Here is a 20207-nt window from a genome sequence, read left to right as displayed (position 1 = left end):
AAACTTGAACTTCCATAAGAATGAGAGATTAATACGGAACGAAGGAGTAAAAGGGAACACAGAACGTGGGTTAGGAGAGAACCCTGCCTAGAAGTTCTAAGCGCAAGGCCAGGGCCCAGTCCCCGAGGTTGTATGGATGCTAATGGTCCTGCAGCAGACACCGGTGGAGTAGTGGGCTGTAAATGCACTACTCCCATCTAAGACTTGGGGGCACAACAGCAACTTGGATAGTGAGCCGGGGGTTCAGGAGTCCCCGAAGCAGGCTACAGCTGTCTGCCGTACGAGTAGAGTTCTTGGGAACATCTGTCAGGAGGCACTCCAGTGTAACTCAGTACTGGGAGTACTTCACACTTAAAGGCGCTATAAGAGGAGACGCTCAGAAAGGTACATGTTGGCAGAGCGTTGGAAGGGAGCATTCCATCTGACCTGGAGGTTGATTGAGCCTCTGACCCGGAGAACACAGTACAGAGGCAGGCACCTGTGTGTACTACAGACTGAGTAAAGCTTCGGAACTACAAGGTCTGGTGTCCTCCATTGATTCTTGCGCCCACACAACCAGCACTGCTACATCCGAGTACCAGCTATTACACTGCCTGCGCCTCTCAGCTACCCCTACAACTACACTGCCCTGGGATCTGCATGCAGCGTCGGCTTAACATCTCACTTGCCGAACACCACAGGTGTCGTCACGAACCATTCATCAATCCTATTTCATTGTTCTTTTACCCCCTTTTGCAATGGAGCCCCAGGGCCACAGACCGGGTCAACTCCCATTGAGATCAACGGGCCCGATGCAGAGCACCCCCACAGCCCTGGGAAGGCGATCCATTTGCATTCTGGCATCCTGCAAAAAGATCTACTTCTGAGTAACCCCACTTCCTGGAAGACTTATGAATTTAGACTCCATTCTCCAGGGTGAATATCTCTCTTGCTCAGGAAGTTGGCTTGTACATTGACTGATCCCTTTATATGAAGGGCTGATTAGGAGAGAAGATGTTCTTTGGTCCAGAGGAATATTCTTGCAGAGAATGCCCTCAGGTCTTCGCGTTTCATGATTCCTTGGTAACAGAAGTGCGTGACTATAGTTACGTTGCCTGAATAGACTTTCACATAGGAGTCTTGGATCAGAAATTGCTGGCTGATCTCTGCTGACCAGAGTCCCTGGAAGGAGGTTTGGGAGACAATGGCTCCTCATCCTCTTGATGGCATCTACCAGTATAGTCACCAGAGGGTCCTGGATCCAAGGGACTTCCCTGTTTAGGTTACTTGGGCTTATCCACCATGATAGAGAGGCTTTTACCTAGGCAGGTATTGGGATTTCCTTGTCTGTTCAGGGACTCTGGGGATCCATCACAATTTGTAGGAATATGGGTCTGGAGGGTTATAGTATGTGTGGTGCCCCTGAGGCTCAGTCGCCACAGAGGTACTGCACCTCCTCTTGAGGTGTGGTATCCCACCATCCAGGTAAGGTGGAGACTCCTGACCACGCTCCAACACCTGCACCCCACACCACAAAGTAGTGTAGCAAAGCACCTTTGGCGACTCCCTGCTTGGAGTGCAACAATGCACCCATTGGTGGCTCCCTGCTTGGAACACGAAACGTGCTGGGAGATGAGTGGAGTTAGATTACATTTCAAGGAGCGGGAAGAGTTTAAGTTAGTCAGTAGTTGGAAGGAGAGAGAAGATCCCTAGAGAGAGGGATGGATGGAAGTGCTGCAGCAGATCCCAGTGACCTGGGTCTGCGGGAGAGGGAGACAACATAGACTGAAAGCCTGACTCTCCATAGAAAGAAAGGATTAGTACGGAACGTGAGGAGTAAGAGAACAGAGGACGTGGGTGAGAAGAGAACCCTTCCTAGAAGTTCTAAGCGCAAGGCTGGGGCCCGGTCCCCGAGGTTGTACGGATACTAATGGTCCTGCAGCAGACACCGGAGGAATAGTAGTAGTGACCACTTTATTCCCACACAAGACTTGGGGGCACCACAGCAACTGGATAGTGAGCCAGGACTCAGTAGCACGGAGTCCCCGAAGCAGGCTACAGCTGTCTGCCGTACAAGTAGAGTTGATAGGAACATCAGACAAGAGGAAATCCAGTGTAACTCAGTACTAGGAGTACTTCATCTAAAGGCGCTATAAGAGGAGACGTTCAGAAAGGCACAAGTTGGCGGAGTGTTGGAAAGGAGTATTCCATCTGGCCTGGGGGTTGACCAAGTCCCAGACCCAGAGGACCCGGCACAGAAGTGGGCACCTGTTTGTACAACAGACTGAGTAAAGCTTTGGAACTACATGCCCTGGTGTCCTCCACTAATTCCTGCATCAACCTGCCCGGCACTGCTACATCCCCTGCACCTGACACTACACCATCTAAGTGTCACCACATCTACTCTGCCCTGGGACAACAGCCCTGCCTGTAGAGGGCTATACCATCACTGCTGCACCACACCATCTGTCCCAGAGGATCTGTCTGCAGCGTCGGCCTAACATCTACATTGCCGAACACCACAGGTGGAGTCACGAATTACTCATTCACACTGAACATTTACAATGGGCGCCCAGGGCCACGGGCCGGGTCACAGCTACCGTGACAACTCCCACTGAGATTCACCGGGCCCAGTACCGAGTACCCCACAGCCCTGGGTGTGAGGGCGTCCCATATACACTTGGGCCTAGGCTACTGTCAGGATGCAAGATGTCATGGAGCCGAGGACAGATCTAGCAAACCTTACAGATATCGATCTTTTGCTTTGTAGGATGCCTGGATCGGTTTTTGCTTTGGTAAAGAGAATATCTGCCTATGAGAATCCAGTAGAACCCCTAGGAACGTCTTTGTAGATGGAAGCATATCTGACCTCTGGTGGTTCACTAGCCATCCCACCAAACTCTCCATGGACCCACCTTTAGTCTGTCTCCTGTCCAGGGCTCTTATATAGGCAACCGGACCCGGCACCTCCTCTACATTAGTGGGACTCCTCCCCTTATCTAGGTGAGAGAGCAAGGCAGCGATCACAAGCGGTTATACTGCTTGCCTCCTCCAGGTCTTGCACATCTGTGTTCCACCGTGAAACTCAGAAACCAGAACTGACCTCATCAAAAGATGCTTGTTGTCTGACGTCACTTACGGTGACCAGACCGCGTCACATGCGCTCCAGCTAGGACACAAGCTGGAAGTCTCAGCACACGGTGTCACATGCTTCTCAAGTCCGGAGCATGAGGAGGAGGGAGGAGATGGGCTATAGAGCTCAGAGAGGCCTCCAGCCTGAAGACCCCCAGACCTTACCCAAAAGCACAGACTGGAGGGGAGAGTCCACAGGAGACAGGAGCAGCATCTGCAAGTTAGAGGTAGGACGAAGTGATCTCCTGCTGCCAGGCTAGTAATCTTCCCCCAGTGTCTGCTGGTGGCATAGTGGATTCTAGGATGACAGCTTCATCTCCATAGAGACAGGAAAAAACACTGATGAGGGGATGTGGGAGGGGCCATTTGACTTTTTTACATTGCCTGTCCCTATTAGGGTGAGGCAACATCCTCCTGTATGCTGTCGTGCTGGGTTATTAGAGGAAAAAAAAAAATATATATATACCTTTTGCAAGCTTCCGAGGCCTGAGACTGCACTAGTTGTACAGGCGTTTCCCCGGCTTCTCCCCGCCCACGACTGCCAAACCTTTGCCTATAGAAGCATGAACACAAAGACGTGTCAATACACATTAAAGGAACACCATTACTGAACTAACCAGTCTTCTCCACGAGGAAGTGTTAGTTGAATGAGTACATATCGTGTAACGAACACACCTGCAGCTGGCAAACATTGACAAAGTTTAAGAAAATGCCACACCTGCTTTTTACATAGCATTCCTAAGAACTTTTCTGCAAAATACCCCAACATCATAGGGCAGTCTGCATAGAGCTGTTGATGCAAGAACTTTTGTTTGGCAAGAGGCACTGGTATCATTTGTCTACAACCCTCATCATTCTCTCGCTGCTCGCGATAATCGCATCTCTAGCAGGGGAGAATGACAAGAGAGTCTTCCGCACCTAGAATATCACTTTCTGTAGCGCTTCGTCCCTGGTGCCCGTTCATGAGGTACTGATGCGGCACACAGTTGCCACGTGTGCCGAAAGAATTACACACACGTGTGAAACGGTCCTTAAAATTCATTTGCTCCTCTTGAAGTATGGTTTTGACTAGGATTCAAACTCACAACCTCTAGCATGGCAGGCGGTAGCTTTAGCATTTGAGAGAATTTTAGCAGTGGAGAATTTGCGCTCCCTAATGCTAAGTTCACATGTTTAGTATTTGGTCAGACGACATCAGGGTGTGGGTCATTTTTAAGAGACTGTTAAACAGGAGAAGGGGGGGGGGGGGGGGGAGGATTTTTTTTAAAATTTCTCCATGTTTGAGGAAAAAATGGATGCGTTTACCTTAGTTACCAGCGCGCTGATCGCTGGTCTCCCGCAGTGATGCATGCTGGCCAGCGGGAGACCAGCGATAAAAAAAAGTCCTGGCCATTCCAGGATGATCAGCGATAACCGGCAGGGGGGGGGGGGCGGTCACTGGTCAGTGTCACACACAGTGATCTCGCTGGTGAGATCGCTGTTGCGTCACAAAACTTGTGACTCAGCAGCGATCTTGCTAACGAGATCGCTATGTGTGACGGGGGCTTAAGACAGTAAGAGAAGAAAATCTGCACTGTAGCAGTTGCGAAAACAATCTTGATGGTGCAATGACGACTCCCTGCATACCTCTACTATTGTTTAGTATATAATGGTAGGTGTAGTTAAACAGTGAAAACGTATATACTATATAAACAGGTCTCTGCACTATCTGGGTTGGGAGCCCACTCAGGTGTTTGTCACATCCCCTCCCTTTGCTGAATTCCTAGGTACACTACTCCATACAGTGCTTGCCCTTATCCTGTAAAGCATGTGTCCAACAATAGCATGCATCAGGTCTTCCCTTAGTACATACTGTGTCCTCCAGTAGAATGTATAGCATTGACAAGTACTGACACAGAAGAGGGCCCCCTTGTAATTTAATAGGTCTGTGACAGAAGCAGATTGCTGGTTTGGAGGTTCAAGTGGGCCCTCTTAAGCCTTGGACCCCTGTGCCAACGCACCTGTTGCCCCAATGGTATCTCCGCCTCTGAGTATAGTCCTTAATTATATACAGCATTCTCCAGTAGTATCTTTAGAATTGCCTTTTATTTTATATAGCGTTCTTCCTTAATATTTAGATACAGTAGTGTCTTTATTATATAGTGCCCTCCCTTATGATAGTATACAGTGACTTATGCCTCTGCATGTGAGCTGTTAGTATTTGTTTAGTGGTTCTGAAGTGTGTTCTCTAGTCAATTTGGACTGATCAATGGGGTCATAAGTATTTTTTTGGTGATAAAAATTACATGGAGTGGGCCGAACATACATGAGCGATGCTTAAATAAGGTCTCCAATCAAAATTTTTGTCCTCTTAATATATTGCAGTCATTTTATATTACTCATTTTGCCTTTCCACCTAGTTTAGTCTTTATGTAGAAACAGAAAGTCTCTTTTCCCTGCATTTATCATTCCCCTCTTCCATCTCCTGACCCAGCTGCTCCCTCCTTTCCGTGTGGGCTTTTGCAGTGATGACTCATGCAGGGAAAAATAGACTTCCTGTTTAAACACAGGAGGGTAAAAGGATTCAGCTACACAGTTTTTTAATCACATGATGTCATAGACCTAATGGAAAAGAGAATAGTTAAACACATACATACCCTTCAGTCCCTGGTCACAAATTGGTGAATTCCTGCAGTGCAAGCACCGGGGGATTCATAAGTCTGCAATCATACAGAGGGACTGCAGACTTAGGCTAGTTTCACACTAGCGTTTCCTGGAGCTGCGGAGGGATGCGCACAGCCGTCGTGAAGCTCCGCCCCTGCCATGCCTCCTCTGGTCAGCTCCGCCTATGGGCGCATGACTCTGCATGCGACCTGCGTACCCCATCTCTAGCACTGGGTGCGCAGGTATGTGTTTGCCGGCGCATGTGTCCTTTTGACGGTGCGCCAAACGCACAGTGTGGCATTTTGGTGCGATCGGCGCACCATCAAAAGGACGCACGTGCCGGCAAACACATACCTGCGCACCCAGTGCTAGAGATGGGGTACGCAGGTCGCATGCAGAGTCATGCGCCCATAGGTGGAGCTTGACAGCAGTCGTGTGCATCCCTCCGCAGCTCCAGGAAATACTAGTGTGAAACTAGCCTTATCGATTTAGACCAGACCACCCCTTTACCCTGCTTCCAGCATACTATATTTCTTCTAAAAGATCTGTTGTGTACCATTGCTGCCTGTCATACCTCCAAATTGAGGATATGTCTGTATGGCTCAACTTCAGCACCTCTGCCATAATTTCATGAATTCAAAGACACTAAGGCTTGGTTAGCAAGTTTACAGTAAGTGTACATCAGGCATTGAGGTTGGTCCAATGTCAACCATCAGATCGTTCAGCACAGACTACCATACAGGGAGAGTGCAATGTACAGATTTTGGAATTCGTTTTCCAGAAACAGGAAACATGGCATCACAAGACCCATTCATGCATAAATAAAAACAAGAGACACAGAAACTTGGAAGAAATGGCCGTGATGTTCTATTTAGGGTTACTTAGAACAATATGCAATAAATTCTCTGAATAATCATTACTTTAACCAATAACCAATCCACCCTGATATAGGGCGATTTACCCTAATGCCATGCCTTACCAAGGCATGCCCCCCCCCCACTTCACAGCCATTTTTCCACTATTGATTATAAACCTAGGTTAAATATGTCCAGTCCGATGTCAGACAAATGCACCATGTCGTTCCTGTATATCCCTGGTAGAAAACCTAATTCCATACGTCTAAACAGGAAACAATTTAATAAAATCAAGAATTTCACCATGCCTCTTAATTCTCTTGCATATTTTTTTTTCTAAGAATGATAATTTATTTCCTTTCCAAATTAATCTGATAACAATTTCATAAAAAAACAACCTGGACAAGATTGTTTAAGATTAGAAACATCCATTCTCATGAAAGCTAATAAATCTAGGGTTTTGACTTCACCATGATCGCTCCCCACCTAAATGGAAAAGTGACTAAATCAGGATGAGGAAGCTGGTTAAACAGCTTTCTGTATTCTTTAACCCCTTAATGATTGGAGCAGTTTTTGCATTTTCATTTCCCGCTTCCCTTCTTCCCAGAGCCATAACTTTTTTTTTTTACTTTTCAGTCAATATGGCCATTTGAGGGCTTATTTTTTGCGGGACGAGTTGTACTTGTGAATGACACCATTGGTTTTACCATGTCTTGTACTCGAAAACAGGAAAAATATTCCAAGTATGGTGAAATTGGAAAAAAAAAAAAAAAAAAGAAGTGCAATCCCACACTTGTTTTTTGTTTGACTTTTTTGCTAGGTTCACTAAATGTCTAGGTTCTCTTTTATCTAACTGGTGAAAAAAATTCCAAAGTTTGCTGAAAAAAAAAATAAATAAAAGCGCACTTTTCTGAGACCCGTAGAGTCTCCATTTTTCATGATCTCGGGTTGAGTGAGGGCTTATTTTTTGCGTGCCAGGCTGACATTTTTAATGATACCACTTTTGTGCAGATATGTTCTTTTGATAGCCTGTTATTGCATTTTAATACAATGTCACGGCAAAAAAAAAAAAAAAAAAAAAAAAGTTCTGGCGTTTTGATTTCTTTTCCTCGCTATGCCGTTTAGCGATCAGGTTAATCCTTTTCTTTGATAGATCGGGCGACTCTGAATGCTGTGATACCAGAAGTGTAGGTTTGATCTTTTTAAGGTTTTAATTTTGATTGGGGCAAAAAGGGGGGTGATTTAATCTTTGTTTTTTTATTTAATTTTTTTTTAAACACTTTTTTTTACTTTTGGCATGCCATACTTGATTGGCTCTGCTACATAGAGGTGATGATCAGATCGCCTATATGTAGCATAAATACAGCATTGATATGAGCACCGACCGCAGGGTGGCGCTCATAGCAATCTGCCGGCAACAACCATAGAGGTCTCCAAGACCTCTGGTTGTCAAGGCAACGCGTTGCTAAACCCCAATCATTAAAGGGGGGGGGTCGGCGATGTGCTAGTTTTTTGTTAACAGCTGACATGTCGCGGCTTTGAGGTGGGCTCACCGCCAGAGCCCACCTCAAAGCAAGGGATACTGACCGCTAACGTACCATCACGTCAGCAGTTAGTAAGGGGTTAACAAAATTACGCCACCATTTAATGACAACAATACTATGCCAAAAAAGACTTGGACTGAAAGACAAGTTTTCGGTATATGAACGCTGGCTAACTCTTCTGTGCCCAAAAAATAAAAGGAATGTCCAACTATCCAGACTATAAGCGGACCTGAAATTGAATTTAACAGTTAGCATTTGTATAAAATCACATCTAACAAAGTTTAAACCTAGATGAATCCCATCTGCCTAATTCCATAATTTTATAGTTGGACAAACCAGATCTGGCAGCCGCTGTGGCTGCTCCGATACGAAGAGAATGAGATGTTATTTTGAGGTTCTCTTTTCCTAAAATGATTACACATTTCTTGAGTATAGAGGTGAATTGACAGTACACCAACAACAGTCTGTCTTTATAAACATAATGTGGGCCAGGTAGACTAGTTCTCTTCTGTAGCCTTTTTTATGTTTGTTACGGGGCAAACAACTGGGTCGGTTTTAGATTCTATTACTAATCTTGACTATCTACCCATTTGGTCAGTTTTAGATTTTATGAATAGAGTAACGCAAGAATCATGCAATGTAATGTTGGATGGCATGAGCCCAGATGGATCAGTTTTCTTTACCGAAACTAGTTCACCTATTCTAAGGGCACCGAAAAAAAATCGGAACAAAACAAGATTGATTTAATGCCGAAGAATCATACTTTCCTTAGTGATAAAGATCTTTTAGAAGAGAAATAGTTATAGGGTGTCTAGCATCTGGCTTAAAATTGTTCTGTTTGAAACCCTTTAAAAATAGTTTTATTGGAAATAATCCCATTAAGAGATTTTTCCCCAATAATTTTAAAAAGACTCTGGCAAACATCTTGGCCACCGCTAAATAAGATAAACTAAGGCCTAAGAACTCCGCAAATTTTAGACCAGACATAGACCTACAAGTTGAAAAATTAAAATTTTTCATTCTCTTTACAAAAATGTATCCATTGTTGCCATGCAGGCAAGTAAATCGGCCCATGATCTTTCTGCTAGTGAATGCTCCATAAGGTAGGGGATTAAATTAGAATTATGTCCCATAAAGACTGGCCAGGATGTTGATTCCGCATCTGGTGCGTTTTGACTAAATGTGGACCACTGGCGGAAAAAAAAAAAAAAAAAAAAAAGATGGTGATATTAAGCCCTTCACTACCAAGGGTGGTTTGCACGTTAACTCCCGGGCCAATTTTTACAATTCTGACCACTGTCCCTTTATGAGGTCATAACTCTGAAACGCTTCCATGGATCCCGGTGATTCTGACATTGTTTTCTCGTGACATATTGTACTTCATGTTAGTGGTAAAATTGCATTCAAATAACTTGCGTTTATTTGTGTGAAAAAACGGAAATTTGGCGAAAATTTCGCAATTTTCCAACTTTGAATTTTTATGCCCTTAAATCACAGCGATACGGCACACAAAAAAAACTTAATAACCTTTCCCACATGTTTACTTTACATCAGCACAATTTTGGAACCAAAATTTTTTTTTTATTAGGAAGTTATAAGGGTTAAAAATTGACCAGCGATTTCTCATTTTTGCAACACCATTTTATTTTTAGAGACCACATCACATTTGAAGCCACTTTGAGGGGTCTATATGATAGAAAATACCCAAAAGTGACACCATTCTAAAAACTGCACCCCTTAAGGTGCTTAAAACTACATTCAAGAAGTTTATTAACCCTTTAGGTGCGTCTCAGGAATTTTTTGAATATTTAAAAAAAAAAAAATGAACATTTAACTTTTTTTTCACAAAAAAAATACTTCAGGTTCAATTTTCTTTATTTTACCAAGGGTAACAGGAGAAATTGGACTGCAAAAGTTATTGTGCAGTTTGTCCTGAATACGCTGATACCTGATATGTGGGGGGGAACCACTGTTTCGGCGCATGACAGAGCTCAGTAGGGAAGGAGCGCCGTTTGACTTTTTAAATGCAAAATTGGCTGGAATTCAGATCGGACGCCATGTCGCGTTTGGAGAGCCCCTGATGTACCTAAACAGTGGAAACCCCTCCCCCCCCCCCCCCAAGTGACCCCATTTTGGAAACTAGACCCCCCAAGGAACTTATCTAGATGTGTGGTGAGAACTTTGAACCCACAAGGTCTTCACAGAAGTTTATAACGTACAGCGGTACAATTAAAAAAAATAATATTTTTTCAAAAAAAAAAAAAAGTGATCTTTTCACCCCCAATTTTTATTTTATTTTTCCAAGGGTAACAGGACCCTAAAAGTTATTGTGCAATTTGATACCCCATATGTGGGTGTAAACGACTATTTGGGCGCATAGCAGAGCTCGGAAGGGAAGCAGCGCCATTTGACGTTTTTGGCTGGAATTGAGATCGGACACCATGTCGCGTTTGGAAAGCCCCTGATGTACCAAAACAGTAGAAATCCCCCACAAATGGCACCATTTTGGAAACTAGACCCCCCAAGGAACTTATCTAGATGTGTGGTGAGCACTTTGAACCCCCCAGTGCTTCACAGAAGTTTATAACGCCCGGGCGTGAAAATGAAAAAAATCGTATTTTTGCCACAAACATCTTTTAGTCCCCATTTTTTTTATTTTCCCAAGAGTACCAGGAGAAATTGGACCCCAAAAGTTGTTGTCCAATTTGTCCTGAGAAGGCTGACGCCCCATATGTGGGAGAAAACTACTGTATGGGGACACGTCGGGGCTCGGAAGGGAAGTAGTGATGTTTTGGAATGCAGACTTTGATGGAATGGTCTGCGGGTGTCATGTTGCTTTTGGAGAGCCCCTGATGTACCTAAACAGTGGAAACTCCCCACAAGTGACCCCATTTTGGAAACTAGACCCCCCACGGAACTTATCTAGATGTGTGGTGAGCACTTTGAACCCCCCAAGTGCTTCACAGAAGTTTATAACGCCTGGGTGAGAAAATAAAAAAAATCATTTTTTTCAGCAAAAATGCCCCCAATTTTTTATTTTCCTAAGGGTAACAGGAGAAGTTGGACCCCAAAAGTTGTTTTGTAATTTGTCCTGAGTAGGCTGATACCCCATATGTGGGGGTAAAACACTGTTTGGGCGCATGGCAGAGCTTGGAAGGGAAGGAGCACCATTTGACTTTTTCAACGCAGAATTGGCTGGAATTGAGATCAGACGCCACGTTGCCTTTGGAGAGCACCTGATGTGCCAAAACAGTGGAAACCCCCCCAATTATAACTCCAACCCTAACCCCAACACACCCCTAACCCTAATGGGAAAATGGAAATAAATACATTTTCTTTTAGTTTTATTATTTTTCCCTAACTAAGGGGGTGATAACGGGGGGGGTTTGATTTACTATTTATGGCGGTTTTTATGTTTGGCAGCTGTCAGACGCTAAAAGACACTTTTTATTGTAAAAATAGTTTTTGCATCACCACATATTGAGAGCTATAATTTTTCCGTATTTTGACCCACCGAGTCATGTGATGTCTTATTTTTTGCGGGACGAGTTGACGTTTTTATTGGTACCATTTTCGGGCACGTGACATTTTTTGATCGCTTTTTATTCCGATTTTTGGAATGCAGAATGAACAAAAACCAGCGTTTCAGGAATTTCTTTTGGGGGGTGCGTTTACACGGTTCCGCGTGCGGTAAAATTGATAAAGCGTTTTTATTCTTCGGGTCAGTACGGTTACAGCGATACCTCATTTAGGTCGTTTATGTTTTGTCGGTTTTTTGCAATGAAAACAATTTTACATAAAAAGTTATTATTTTTGTATCGCTTTATTCTGCGAGCTATAATTTATTTTTTGCTGATGATGCTGTATGGCGGCTCGTTTTTTGCGGGACAAGATAACGTTTTCAGCGGTACCATGGATATTTATATGCGTCTTTTTGATCGCGTGTTATTGCACTTTTTGTTCAGTGGTATGATAATAAATCATTTTTTGCTTTTATTTTTTAAGGGGTTCGCTAAAGGGGATAACTAATGGGACAGTTTTATAGGGCGGGTCGCTACGGACGCGGCGATACCAAATATGTGTACTTGTTTTTTTTATTTTGAAAAAATGAATTTATTGGGGAATTTTTTTTTTTTTTTTTTTTTACTATTTAGCGATTTTTTTTAAATTATTTTTAACACTTTTTTTTTTTTTCCTTCTTCTTTATTACCTTGTCCCAGGTGGGACATCACTGTCCTGTGATAGATCGCTGATCTGTCACATCACAGATCACTGTGACAGATCAGCAATCTGTCACAGGCAGTTCTGCAGACTTCCTCATGCCTGCGCTTTGCAGGCAGTGAGGAAGTCAGCTCCCTACAGGCCCCCGAAGGCCCCTGTCGCCATCTTGGATCCGGGGGCCTGTAGGGAAAGAGACCCCCGCAGCAGCGCTGCACATTGCGCTGCTGTGGGGGGGCTCAGGGAAGCAAGGAGGGAGCCCCCTCCCTGCCGATGCTTCCCTTTAACCCCCGGTACACCGCGATCGCGTTTGATCGCGGTGTGCAAGGGGTTAACGTGTCAGGGGCGGTCCGTGACCGCCCCTGACACATTATCACAGCTGACACCCGGCACAATCAGCTGACACCCGGCCGCGATTAGCGGCGCTCACCACGTGGGCACCGCTGATCGCTGGGACGTAATATTCCGTCCATGGTAATTAGGTCCAGGGTCACATGGATGGAATATTACGTCCATTGTAGGTAAGGGGTTAAAAAGGAAAAGTGTCTGCTAATGCAACTGGGGTTTGTCAGCATGATTTCGCGTTAAATTCAGAAAAATGCCAAATTTTGGTATTTCTTTCAGGTCTGAACTGACTCATATGCAAGCCTAGTGAAGAAAGGCCTTTTTGTCGCATCATGAAGGCACCTAGAGAGAGAAAGGACGACATATTGGGATAATCCGCAGAGCAAAATTTAAAAAAGTCCTAATAAAGATTGTAGTTCTTTCAGGGTGATCTTACTTTTTTTGATAGAAAAAGTGGAAGGGCGTTGCACAATTTGAAATCTCTCTCTTCAGTAAGTCTGCATTCCATTTTGCAGGAATCGAGGGTTATGCCTAAGAATTCTATTACATTAGTTGGAAAAAAAAAAAATGTCTTTTCGCGTGCAATACGGACTCAAATTATGACACATTAAAATTAATTTTTTAATGGCTTGCAGACCATCATTGGAAGTTGGGGCCAATAAAAAGAAAATCATCCAGGTAGTGGAGAATTCCAATGTTTTGAGAAATAGATTAGGCTGGAGTCACGCACAACGTATAAAAGTCAGTTTTTCACGGACCAGAAATCGCACAAATGTTTCATGAGCAGTGATCCGTATGCCAACCGATTGTAAAGCCAGGATGCGATTTTCTCACATTCAAGCTTCCGTGTGACAGCCGTATGATGAGATTTTTCGTCAGCTTGCAAAATGGACATAATGGATCCCAATGGCAGGTTAAAACACAAAAGATACACACACACGTCATTGAGACACATTTATAGTTCATAGGGTTCTACATAGCATAATTGCCGCTAAATCAAATGCCGGCTTCAGTAAAATTACAAAACCCGACATGAAATGACAGTTTACATACAGTAAACCATTTCATTTTTTATGGGTCTTTGACTAATAATTTGATTAGTGTATGTGTGTAAAATTTTGGACATGTAGGTATTAAATTAACAGGTAAATTAGTTTAAAGACTGTGTGGGCTCCCGCTTTATTTTCTCTGCCAGAGAGGGAAAGCCAGTGAGTGAGGGCAGATATTAATAGCCTAGAGAGGGACCATTGTATTTGGCCCCCCCTGGCTACAAACATCTGCCCCCAACCACCCCAGAAAAGGCGCATTTATAAGATGAGCCTTTTCTGGCACTTAGCCTCTCTATTCCCATTCCCTATTCCCATTCCCTTGGCTCATGGGTTAATGTCATCTTGCTATTGAAAGGTGACATTAAGCCTGGTTAATAATGGAGTGGTGACAACCGCTGACGTCACTGAGGCTGCACAAAGTCCCCGGCTGACCTGAGGTGAACTTGACAGCGTGGGAAAATATTCAGGTACATTCCCACGCTAATCAGTTCATCTCCGGTCAGCCAGGGCGCCTGCGCAGACATGATTTAATTCAATCTGCAGTGGTTTACTGCAGGGCTGGTAGCATTAGCAAGGGTTCCTTTGTAAACTAGTTAACCCCTTGTGATGGATTGCAGTGGGGGACCTGACTGAGCGGCAGAGAGTTAATGATATTGTTAGATTGTTAGTGTTATTTATTTTTTTTTTTTTTTACACTGAGCAAGGGCTTTTGTTGGATTGACAGCATACTAAATTGTCAAAAACTTGATGTCATTAATTCATTAAAAGAATTTGTAATTAATGTGTGTCTTTTTTAACCCTTTACAACTTCAGGATTAATAATGAATAGGTGTCTTATTGACACCTCTTCATTAACAACCAGGCTTAATGTCACCTTTCAATAGCAAGGTGACATTAACCCATTATTAACCCATGAGCCACCACTAAATGGGAATAGAGAGGCCAAGTGCCAGAAAAGACATGGGAGCCCACACAATTTTTTCAACAAATTAACACCTACATGTCCCAAATTTTACACACTGACTAATTAGATTAGTGTAAGACATTAAAAAATTAAATGGTTTACTATATGTAAATCATGTGTAATTTCATGTCAGGTTCTGTAGTGATTTTACAGAAGCCAGCAGTTGATTTAGCAGCTATTATGCTATGTAGAACACTATGAAGTATAAATATGCAATATATATATATATATTATATATATATATATATATATATATATATATATATATATATATACACACACTGGGAGCGTCACTCTGTCTGAAGCCTTTATAGACTGCGCAGTCTGGCTCCAGACAGTATGAGGCATCCAGCATTACAGGTAACGAGTATGGCACTGGAGATGGCCGTATGCATAGACACTGCATACCGCAATCTCCGGCACCATACTTACCTCACCGGGAGGAGTGTTGCCGCAGTGTTTCTCTTCTTCCGGAGCAGGAGTGTGCGAGAGAATCGCGCATTCGCATAGCGCTATCCGTCGCCATTTTACTGAAGACATTTGCAGTGTGTCTTCAGCAATATGGCGCCAGACAGCGTGGTATGGGCATGCACGTACTTCGGCGCTCTTCCCCCGGCCTCCAACAGAACAGGACAGCGCTGGAGCACAGGAAAGAAAGGAGTATAAATGTCTGTTTTTTTTGTATGTGTGCAGTTTAATAGGGGTGAGGGGATGCATGCATACCAGGATTGGGGGGGGGGGGGGGGTGAGGGTACCATGTATACCAGCATAGGGATGAGGGGGTACCATACATACCAGGATAGGAGGGGGGCAGCACATACCAGGATGGAAGACCATATAGCAATAAAAGTGCTTGCCAGAATGGGTTCATAGTGTGCGTGTAATATGTTATGATGAGTCACCGAAGGAAGAAAAAACAAAATACCAGCTAAGTCCAGAAAAACCAGAGAGGTTGGCAGCTATCAGATTGCAGACCCCTGAACCTATCCACAACAACTAGCAGTAGCCGTGGGGGGTTCCTACGGTGCCCTAGACCCCTCGATCACAGCCAGAGAACTATATAGCCTAAAGACAGAAAGGGGAAAACCTAAACTGCCCCAGAGCAGACCCCAAAGCAATAGGCAGTCTCCAACATAATGATGGTGAAGCAAGAGGAAAACACTAACACAGATAGAAAGATAGGTTGAGCAAATGATGGGGCCCAAGCTAACTACACAGGACAGGATAGGAAAGCTGCTGTCTGCCATCCGCAAAATCCCTATCAAAATGAGCCAACCGACTGATAGGAAAAACAGGCCCTGAAGTCGCTAGGCTTCAAAAGACTATATCAGCACTCAGGTATATTCTGAAGACAGAGCAAAAGATCAACAGATCAGAGACAAAAATGGAATTCAGCTCACCCCCGGCCGGGGATGGCAGAACTCCCAAAAAACAAGGCAAAACAAAAACAAAACAGAAGAGTACAAAGAAGAGCAGAAAAACTTAGCTTTGAGATGCAGGAATCAGACTGGTCTCCAAGAATCCAGCAGGAAAATCACCAGCCAGGAAGAAGGGCGTCGGCAGCCTTATATCCAGTCCTCAATTCCAGCCACCCAGTCATCATCTAGCTGCCCTGGTGTCTGATAATCAGCCTCACTACCTTCCTTCACCAGAGGAGGGAGTTCATCAGACCTCAATAGTGAAGGGAAAAATGAACTCACAACAGTAATATATATATATATATATATATATATATATATATATATATATATATATATATATATATATAAACTGTGTTCCAAATTATGCCAAAAGAGTTTAGGAGTGATAAGGTTAGAAAGTTTGTCATTTTAACTCATTGATGGTGATGTGTGTCAGGGCTCTTTATATCACTGAAAGCAATTGCAGATACCTGTGCAAATTAGTTTGGCAGGTGTGTCCAAATAAAGGCAAGACTACTTAAGAAGGCTGTTCCACATTATTAAGCAGCCTACATTTTTTGCCAAAATGGGAAAGAAAAAGGATGTGTCGGCTGCTGAGGAGCAACAAATTGTGGAGTCAAGGCATGACTACAATCAACATTGCCAAGACACTTCATCGTGATCATCGCACAATCAAGTAGTATGTAGCTGATTCCCAGCACACACCTGTGCGTGCTGATAAGGAAAAATTGAGGACTCTTTCCAACAGGCAATTGCGTCAGGATAAAAGAGCAGCTGCAAAAATGCCTTGTCATAGCCGCAGACAAGTTTTTGAAGCTGCTGGTGCCTCCAACGTCCCCCGAACAACAAGATGCAGGGTCCTTCAGAGGTTTGCAGCTGTGTGTAAGCCATCCTGTCGACCACCTCTATCCACTGCACACAAGCAGAAACGGCTCCAGTGGGCCAAACGATACATGAAGACTGACTTCCAAACTGTTTTGTTCACCGATGAGTGCCGTGCAACGCTCGATGGTCCAGATGGATGGAGTGGAGGATGGCTGGTTGATGGACACCCCATGAAAACACGGCTAAGGCGCCAACAAGGAGGAGGTGGAGTAATGTTTTGGGCTGGAATCATGGGGAGAGAGATTGTTGGCCCCTTTAGGATCCCTGAAGGGGTAAAGATGAACTCCATAATCTATGTGGAGTTTCTAAAAAACAGCACTTCCTGCCATGGTTCAAGAGGAAGAACTGTGCTTTCCGCAGCAAGATCATTTTCATGCATGATAATGCACTGTCTCATGCTGCAAATAACACATCTGCATCTCTGGCTGCTATGGGCATAAAAGAGGACAAACTTATGGTGTGGCCACCATCTTCCCCTGACCTCAACCCCATTGAGAACCTCTGGAGCATCATCACAAGGAGTGTCTATGATGGCGGGAGGCAGTTCACATCTAAGCAACAGCTCTGAGAGGGTATTCTGTCCACATGCAAAACAATTGAAGAACAAACCTCCCAAAAACTGACAAATTCAATGGACGAGAGCGTTCAGAAGCTTCTTTCGAACAAGGGGTCCTATGTGCAAATGTAACATCACCTAGAATAAAGTTTTGACTTGAAAACTGTTTGATTTCATTTTGTAATAAGCTGATAATGCTTATAATTTCACAATTGACCATTTTTTTTGTTCAAAATAGCAATAAAAAGGTTGAAAACTCTGCTGTGCATAATAATTTGGAACATGCATTTTGAGTGTTTCTTATTTTTAAAAATATACTGTTTTCATAGCCAGTTTGTTCAAAAACATTGCAATTATACTAGAATATTAGATGACTGGAAAACGACTGCAATTCATATAGGTAATTTAGAGAAAATGAGGAAATATTTTTTGCATAATAATTTGGAACACCGTGTATATTATTTTTTCTCTCTAAATGACATGTATATGTGTGTCTATGCATGTATATATTCTTTATTAAACATGTTAGTGAGATTTTACTGTATCAGGCACTGAATTGCCGGCTTTTGTTAGAGGACACCGGTGCGTATTTCTCGCAAGTCACACATTTTTCTCGCCCCCATAGACTTGCATTGGCGTAATACGGTGACATTCGCAGCATTCTGCGATTTTCTCAGCATGTATAATACGGCCGGGGGGAAAAAAAAAAAAAAAAAAAGCTGATGGGAGCTGCCCCTTAGATTAATATTGGGACGAGTGCTATGTGATTTTCTCTTGCATAATGCTCGTCCGTATTTCTCGCTAGTGTGACTGCAGCCTTAGACTCCAACACCCAGTATAGGAATGACAAGAAACAATTCAAACAAGACAGAATCCCATAAGTAAGCATTGATCAAAGAAAAAAAAATTTAGTGTCAAAATAAAGACCTAGGGAATTAAATCCGTCCGGGTGTACAGGAAGGAGTCTGAATGCCGACTTCATGTCTGATTTAGACATTAATGCATTATGACCAAATTTTTTAATTAAGTTATTGCTGTGTCAAATGAAGACTAGCTTACTGAACACAGACTTATCTACCTCATTACTCAGTGATGAGCCGTGAGGAAAAGATAGATGATGAATTAACCGAGATGATGAATTAACCGAAGAGAGCCAGAGTCCTTTTTGGTACAATGCCCAGTGGAGAAATTCTAAAACCAGAAAGAGGGAGAGGGGGGAAAAAAAAAAAAAAGGGACCTGCCACTCTACTTAGCTCGATTTCATTATACATCTTTTCCTTTGCCACTTCTGGAAATCTTAAAAGGGAAGGTAGATTGACAACTATTTTACAACCCAACCCCTTAAGTGTGGGGGAGGATATAAAAACTATTAGAAAAACCATTAAATAGTTCACTGCTCGCCCGATCAGGATAAATGTTTAGCCAAAAAAAAAAAAAAGCAAAGCAAAACATTGATTTTTCCAGCTTAACTGGTGTCTGTGCTTTTACAGTTAGGGTACCAAGGAGATGATTGTTGTGAAGATTGTTTTTTTAAAAACATTTTGCCATGGGATGTGAATCTCCACAGAAAGAGCATTCATGGCAAAATCTGCAGCTACTTGACCATTTACATGAAGACTCGTTAAAAGCAAAGCAAAAGACTTTTTTTGAAAAGTTAGCTGTGCATTTTGTCTAGCCAATGAATGTCTTTGTGGAAGCATAAGGTTAATCCAAAGGCCAACATCTTTAACTCCCCATTTGACCTCTGGATGGACCGCTAACTTTTGCCTGAATGCTTCGTCGTAATTCAGCCAGGCAACGCCTCCAAAATTACAATAGTCCTCTAAAATTATATCTATGGGTTGAAATTAATTACTGCATAGATTAGGACACCTTTCACCCAGGACTGCGGAATAGATTGAGAAGGCTTGAATCCAATTATTGAAAGATTTATAAGTTCTGCGCTTCTTATCTTCAGCGTTGGACTTATCCTCCCTCTTCTCAAGCCTATACAGCCGTTCCTTTTGTGGGAGAAAAGTATTAAGTTACGTACCGGTAACGGTATTTTTCGGAAGCCAATGACAGCACCACGAGAGAGGGGATCCGCCCTTCGGGAACAGGAAACCTACAGATACAAAAGGGCGGCACCTCTCCCACGCATCAGTTGGATTACAGAGCTTGAGAGGCTACCATGGTTAGTACACCGCATATACACAACCTATCTCCCACATAGGTTGTGTATATGCGGTGTACTAACCATGGTAGCCTCTCAAGCTCTGTAATCCAACTGATGCGTGGGAGAGGTGCCGCCCTTTTGTATCTGTAGGTTTCCTGTTCCCGAAGGGCGGATCCCCTCTCTCGTGGTGCTGTCATTGGCTTCCGAAAAATACCGTTACCGGTACGTAACTTAATACTTTATTCGGACTCCCATGACAGCACCACGAGAGAATTACTGAGATGTAAACTAATTTAGGGAGGGACTACAGCCTGCAGCACCCTTAGCCCGAAGGTGAGATCTGAGGAGGCACCCATGTCTAACCGATAGTGGTTAAAAAAGGTGGAAGGAGATGACCAGGTGGCCGCCTTACATATCTGGTCAATTGATACTCCCGATCTCTCTGCCCAGGATGATGCCATG

At 43.5% G+C, this 20207-nt stretch overlaps 1 protein-coding gene across 2 annotated transcripts in view; it reads right to left on the bottom strand.

Moving 5' to 3' along the window:
• The window catches only part of LOC141058191 (dispanin subfamily A member 2b-like), a 66363-nt gene that overhangs the window by 26979 nt on the left and 19177 nt on the right, over nt 1-20207 (bottom strand). Inside the window, exon 1 of one of the 2 annotated variants that reach the window (XM_073554340.1) lies at nt 3578-3664. The exons of the other annotated variant lie outside the window; for it this stretch is intronic. The gene's annotated coding sequence lies outside the window, so the exon portion shown is untranslated. Of the gene's footprint in view, nt 1-3577; nt 3665-20207 lie in introns of those variants that run through there. 2 annotated transcript variants of the gene reach the window in all.

The sequence above is a fragment of the Dendrobates tinctorius genome, unplaced genomic scaffold (genome assembly GCF_039654945.1).
Source record: "Dendrobates tinctorius isolate UK_male_01 unplaced genomic scaffold, ASM3965494v1 ptg000211l, whole genome shotgun sequence".
Lineage (NCBI taxonomy): Eukaryota > Metazoa > Chordata > Amphibia > Anura > Dendrobatidae > Dendrobates > Dendrobates tinctorius.
Note: the sequence above shows the minus strand (reverse complement) of the source record. Positions and strands in the feature narration are given on the sequence as shown.